Below are 7,409 nucleotides of genomic sequence, written 5' to 3' on the forward strand. Positions count from 1 at the left end.
GGGAGTGGCACCACTCACTATTACCCCTAGTGACCCACTTGCAAGATTTTTGCTTCCTGTCCCCTCGACCTTATGCTCTGCAGGCCTAGAGGTCTTAGTTCCAAAGGGAGGAATGCTCCCACCTGGAGACACATCACTGATTCCACTGAACTGGAAGTTAAGAATGCCATCTGGCCACTTTGGGCTTCTTATGCCTCTGGCTCAACAGGCAAAGAAGGGAGTTACCATACTAACTGGTGTGATTGATCCTGATTACCAAGAGGAAATCAAATTGATATTACATAATGGAGGTAAAGAAGAGTATGTCTGGAAAGGGCATCTCCTAGTACTACCCTGCCCTGTGATTAAAGTCAATGGAAAACTACAGCAACCTAATTCTGACATGACTACTAATGACACAGACCCTTCGGGAATGAAGGTTTGGGTCACCCCACCAGGCAAGGAACCATGACCAGCCGAGGTGCCTGCTGAGGGCAAAGGAAATACAGAACGGGTGGTGGAAGAAGGTGGTTCTAACTACCAGTTACGGCCACGTGACCAGTTGCAGAAACGGGGACTGTAATTGTTATGAGTACTTCTACTTTGTATGTGTGCATCAAATATTTTTGTTTCCTTCACTTATAAAATATAAGCTGTAAACGAGGCTAATGCGTTTTCGATTGCACACGTGTTAGTTGTATCACGTTAGGTGCAAGTATGACTTTCTAATTGTCTTTATTCAGAGATTATGTCTGGCTTAAGGAGATGTGTAACATGTGCCAAGTTGACAAGGGGTGGACTTTGATGGTTAAGACTGTGTGTCAACTTGGCTGGGCCGTGATTCTCCGTGTTTTAATGTAATCACTCCCATGATTGAATATACTGTGAGTAGCCAATCAGATGAAACGGAGTCTCCTTGGGGGTATGGCCCACATCTGCATATAAGCAGACGTTCTGGCTTTTTGCTCTCTCTGGATCCTGCGGCTGCTTCCTGTCATCTCCCCTCCCGTTCTTGGGACTTGAGCTGTCAGCTTATCTGCCGAACCTGGGATTCGTCGATCTGCACAGCCTATGAGTGAAAGCCCTGCTCTCCGACCTGCTGATCTTGGGCTTGCCAGCTTCTGCAGCTGTGTGACTTGGGAGAGGCCTCTACCCTGATCCACAGACTTGGGACGTTCTAGTCTCTACAATCGCATGAGCTGTTTCCTTGACATAATCCCTCTCTACGTATATATTTATACACTTTATTGGTTTTGCTTCTCTAGAGAACCCAGCCTAAGACATGTACCCTCTACATCTTTATATAAAATAAGGTGCCTTTCTACAGATTAAACAGAATATAGAGTGGAAAGAAGTTGCCTTTTCCCATGGGATTGCTCTTTAGCTAAAGACAGTGTAGCTCTGATGCTCAGAAGAAAACGGCAACAAATAAAGGGTACATCCCTTAAACTGAAGCCACCAACAGGACAAAAAGCCTCAACTGATGAAGCACCTTGACGACACAGGGAGGAAACCCCGAGCACTATCGGTGTGACCCAGGGGTCCCAGAGGCCAGGACTGTCTCCGTGAGCAGGCACCATCATGTCTAAATGGGACAGGCCTGCGGGCCCCACACACTGGGCTGGGGATTTCTAGTACTAGTTCTAGTTCTGGTACTGAAACTGCACGTAACCAGGGTGGTCCTTGTGTCTACAGATTCTTCTCTCCCTGACGTTCACCTTCCTCTTAATGAAGGTGCTGGAGAGTCTCCATCCAAACTTTTTTTTAAGATGAGATGCCAATGTTAACATCAAATATTACTATGAGTCAAATATCTAGTCTATTTCCTCTAGTACATTTTTGAAACAGAAAAGCTTTTTTTCCAAATTATTTTACAGAAGCCCAAGATTTAAAAAATAAATAAATCAACAGGATACCAGAGAACATGTTGGTAGAAGTGGAGTGCACCCCACTGGATAGTACCTGAGGCATCTTCTACACAAAGTCTAGGGTTCTACAGTTTCAGAAACACAGTTCCAGGTTTAACTGACAGTCCTGAGGTGGATAGATTATCTCACAGTACATACCCAAGAATCTACAAGAGTTCTCAATAAAAGTGAATGTGAAACTAAAACTTGAGCTAAAGTAAGTAACTGTGCTGTGTAAGAGACAAACAGGTCATCAGTGTGAGTTTTTCCCACGTGAAAGCCAACCCAAGACTCTGCCATAATGGCATGATTACAGAATACGTGGTTACATGTATCATACACGATTACAGAATACACGATTACACGTATTATACATGATTACAAGTACATCATGTACTACACATAATCACAGATAAGTAAATGTATCTATTGGCCAAAAAAAAAAAAAGTTTCCAGCCTCCTGCAATCATGTAAACAATTGGCAAGCAATCAAACACAGATACAACACTGAAACAATGACAAGGTTTAAGAGCAGGAGACTTCAATTATTCAGATACCTAATGCAAACCAAATGGATAAAATAAATCCTAAAGAAGTGAAAAAGGATAGTTTAAAGAAAGGTAAGAGAATACCTAGAACATTTGCAAAGCAAAACTGAATATAAATCCTTTTAAAACTGGAGCATCAGAGGCAGAAAGGAAGCGGCCTGCTCAGATGCACCAGCAGCAGCTAGAACCAGAGTGGTTTCTGTTTTTCAAAGATCCACTCAAGCAGCAAGAGTTAACTTGAGGTCAGAGCCACAGTCAGGAAGCCCCGGTGTTGTCCGAGCAGATGGATGGATCAACCTGGGAAAAGTGAACGCTAGCCACTCTCCTTCCCTAAACAGGGCCTTCAAGTCAGCTGCTACTCCAAGTGCTGTTCAGAGTTTAGTGGCTGAAGGACTGGGGTGCATAATCTTGCCAAGAGATCTTTGCCACCACCTTCCACTGCTGGGAAAGTCTAAAAGAGTAAGAGGACTAGAAACGTGTGGAATGCTCTGTGGAAAACTGACACATAACACACTTACTATTACCCATGTACTAGTGCCAAAGCAGTCTGCGTTACCTGACTACACAATGCGGAGAGCGTAGAATTACTCAGTGTTCAGGACCAACAGAATCTTCTCACTCTGGGACGGATCCATATACATGTCACCCACACTGCACGCTCATCCACAGCACCAATCTGCACACTCACTGTCCCCATCAGCTCACGTTGCCAGAGGCTACTGCCGTTGTTTGCTCACCAAAGCAGAAGGACACTGGCATCTTTAGGCTCGACGGTGCTGGCATGCGTTTAAGGTGCCTGCTTCTACAAAGAAGGGCTTTCGTCCACACACCAAGGACCCCAGGATACTCAGTACATGCAAACATGTGTTGGTAAAAGACAGAAAAATAACTGTGCTGGATCTGAGGTGGTATGTTCTGAAGATCAGCACAGTCAGCTCCAGACACCCACCCGTGGACATGTGATTGATGGATTTTCTTAAGATGTTTCCAGAAATGATATACATTTTAGATCAGAAGATTTGACATTTATTGCTCTTGCACATTTTAAAGTTTTTTTGTGGGGTTACTCTGTCTCAAGAGAGGTCATAGTGGTGTTAAATCAATACCTATTAATGAACCCGAATACTACAATCTGATAATCAATTGTGCGGCAAACAACAAAAAAATTCAACAACCAGTAAAGAGAGGATAAGATCTTCCTGACTATACAATATTTAATCTGAAAAGCTACTTCTTAATATTGTAGTGTACTTTATTACCCATCAAATTAAATATGCCACAGCAGATGGTACTTTACTTTTCCTCTTAAGCTCCATGGTAAAGGCCAGTCCTAAATAAAGTATTAGTTATACACAGTCTGTGTAGATTCGTCTCCCTTTGCAGTACTTTCCACCACCCATCTGTCAGTCTGTCATACTGTGGTGCCTTGCCTGTTGCTGAAAGCTATGCCATCAGTATTCCAAATGCCAGCAGGGTCACCATGGTGGATAGGTTTCAGGGGAGCTTCCAGACTAAGACAGACTAGGAAGAAAGGCCTGCCAATCTACTTCTGAAAATTAGCCAGTAAAACCTTATGGATTACTACAAAACATCGTCCAACGCGTCTGACACGTCATCAGGAGGAAACAATCACCACAGGAGGACATCATGTTTGGTGAAGGAGAAGGCCAGCGAGGGGAAGGGAGGCCCTTGCTGGGATGGACTGGCACAAGAGCCACAAGGACGGCTCAAACAGGCCAGCGAGCGTGATGACGCAGGACCAGGCCATGTTTTGTCCTGTTGTACATAAGGTCACCGCGAGCCGGCAGCTATCTATCTGTCGGCACTTCATGTTTATAAATGTCATACTCCCTTCATATTGCTTCATGCATTCACGCCTTCATTCATTCACTCATTCAATGCAACTTGAACTGACACACATACATGCATATTGCTAAGTGAGCTTAGAGGAAGAAGGAATGCTCTGGGGGCATATCCCTCAGGCACCCCATTTATCAGAACTTATGTGAAGCAATTTCTGAAATCTAGGAAACTGTTTCTCAATTTCTCAGCAAAGCTGAGTAATGTATTTTAACCTTGTATTTATTTTCAACATATTTTAAAATTCTAATAAATATTACTGAAATTTGTTTCAAAATATCTTTCCTAAGGAACTGTAACACTGACTCAGATGATACTTTTATTTTCAAACAACTTTCAACTTTATTTCAAACAATGGTTTTTCATGAAATTCTTAAGAACTGACTTTGGGTTCTGAAGAATTCAAACATTTCTTCATTTAATAGGAACATCTATAAAGTTGGAATATGATACACCATTTGTTATTTAGGAAGTTTAGGCTGAAAGAAGTTTATGTGTTGAGGCATAAAACAAACACCACAAAGAATGACTTTAATATTTATATATACTTATACAAATACCTGGAAACCCTGGTGGTGCAGTGATTAAGAGCTACATGTGCTAACCAAAAAAAGGTCAGCAGTTTGAATCCACCAGCCGCTCCTTGGAAACCCTATGGGGCAGTTCTACTCTGTCCTACAGGGTCGCTGTGGGTCGGAACTGACTCGACCGCACCGGGTTTGTTTGTTTTTTGATACACACACACACAGTCTGCACTAGTACCCAGAAACGCAAGCCATAACAGTCTAAGCAGAATCCTTTCCAAATACATTCCTCTTTGTATCTCTGAGTTAACTGCACAGTATTTAATGTATCCTTAATTTATTCAAGTATACTGATATTCTGGTGGGCTAAGCCCCACTAAATAAAAGGGCAAAATGAGAAAAAACTCTACTTGATAACTTCAAAAGGATAAAAAAATGGATTAACAAGTCTAGCCACAATGCACAAGGTCAATACATATTTTATGGCCTGGGCTACAGTTAACTGTAGCCAAAAGCTGTCCCAAGACTATATTCATAGTAAAGCTTGGTCTGCCAATCAACACACTGTTGCTTTATCATAATGACTTTGCTTATTAGTAGTGCAAATTTGTAATCTGTATTACAAACTATTACTAACCAAATAATCAATAATTTATATATAGATGCAAATCATGCTTAGGAGGGGTTGTACTGCACCAAACTACAATTTTTTATATGGTGAACGGGGAGGAGAAACTTAGCATGAAGTCGATAATTATACTACACAAGTCATTCTGTAGGCCTATTTTGAGGAAAAGGAGAAATAAGACCATCACATTTTTAACTAAGGTATGTTAGGTAGGTAGTTATAATAACTATATTGTAAGGCACAAATTCTGACAGTCTGAACATACAAATATAATAATTGAGACAACAAAGTATCTGAAATTGGATATATTCCAGAAAATATAGTGTACTGATATTATTAGTTACACAGATTTCTGTTAAAAGACTTTGCATGACCACTTATATACAACGTGAGATTTCCTAGTTCTGGGTCCTTTGCTGAGAGCCTCAGCCAGAACTAAGTTCTCCCTCCTTCAAGTACCACATCACAATATTACAATGTCTTATACACACCTTAATGTTCCTACTGGAGCTACGTTTAATTAGTATTTCTATCATCATGGATCCCTGGTGGCGCAGCAGTTAAGAGCTCAGCTGCTAATCAAAGGGTCAGCAGTTCAAATCTACCAGTCGCCCCTTGGAAACCCTATGTGGCAGTTCTACTACATCCTCCAGGGATGCTATGAGTCAGGATCGACTCGATGACAACAGGTTTGGGGTTTTGGTATCATCCATAGTCCCAACTAGGTAACTTTTAGCTGGCAGTCAATAAATATTTGTTGGATGACTAAATAACGGCGCTCACTCGCTCGCTCTCTCTCGCTCGCTCTCACACACACACAAACTATAAGAGCTAAGGATGTGGTTTTATCACATGCCCTGAATTACGCAACAGACCAAATAAAAATTAAATGATGTAACAGGAATGTGGTATCCAAACAAAAGGCAGCTAAACTCTCACATTTTCCTTCTAGCAACCAAACAATACTTAGGATTAAATACGTGTTGCCATCAAATCGGTTCTGACCCACAGCGACCCTACAGGACAGAGCAGAACTGCCCCATAGGGTTTCCAAGGAGAGGCTGGTGGATATGAACTGCCGACCTTTTGGTTAGCAGCCAAGCTCTTAACCACTACGCCACCAGGGCTCCAGGGATTAAATAGGAGCATTAAATTTATTTTGAGATGGTCACTAAAAACTTAGGAAGGCTAATGATTGAGTATTATTTCATGGTACTAATAAAGAATGGGTAATTTAAAAATATGTGAAGTTAAGGGTCATAAAAATTCACATGAATTGTCACTAAAACAGACCCTGAATCTTTTTCCTCTCTCAAAATGAAGTAGGAGATTGTGTAACTCCAAAGTACTTTTCTTCTACAATGATCAGTACTTTTATTACTTGTTATTTATTACTTTTATAATAAGAAAAATACAATTAGTCTCTTAGTGTGCCCTTAGTGATTGATTTAGTTTATAATTTAAAAAAGAGCTATTTGTTTTCACTGAGACAGCTTGCTTTATTATTTTTACTGTTTAGAGACTAAATTGTATTTTCATGTATAAAATTCTGAAACTTGAAGTTTCAGAACATCTTCTGATTATCTGAATTTTCATTCATTAAAACCTTTTTTAAGCATCCATACTAAATATGGGTAACAATGGACAAGACTAAATAGCAGCCAGGGTACCTGCCTGTGAGGAACAAAAAACACAGTTCTAGAAAAATAAATACGTGAAACATACACACGAAAAGGAAGAGGGCACAAATCAAATGTCAGTGGTGCAGACAATTTCGAAGATCAGAGGAAAGGGGAAAGCTTCAGCGGGGTAGAACTTGACTCGGCATCAGAAAAGGATTAGGATCTAAGGTGACAACACGGAGAACAGACACTCCGTGGTACACAAACAACACGGAGAACGGACACTCCGTGGTACACAAACAACACGGAGAACGGACACTCCGTGGTACACAAACAACACG

General features: G+C 41.2%; 1 protein-coding gene and 1 pseudogene across 9 annotated transcripts in view; one reads left to right on the top strand and one right to left on the bottom strand.

Moving 5' to 3' along the window:
- The window catches only part of ADAM10 (ADAM metallopeptidase domain 10), a 158,297-nt gene that overhangs the window by 99,151 nt on the left and 51,737 nt on the right, over positions 1 to 7,409 (bottom strand). The gene's annotated exons all lie outside the window — the stretch shown is intronic.
- Positions 2,328 to 3,863, top strand: LOC111820227 (AMSH-like protease pseudogene; annotated as a pseudogene).

The sequence above is a fragment of the Trichechus manatus genome, unplaced genomic scaffold (genome assembly GCF_000243295.1).
Source record: "Trichechus manatus latirostris isolate Lorelei unplaced genomic scaffold, TriManLat1.0 scaffold00030, whole genome shotgun sequence".
NCBI lineage: Eukaryota > Metazoa > Chordata > Mammalia > Sirenia > Trichechidae > Trichechus > Trichechus manatus.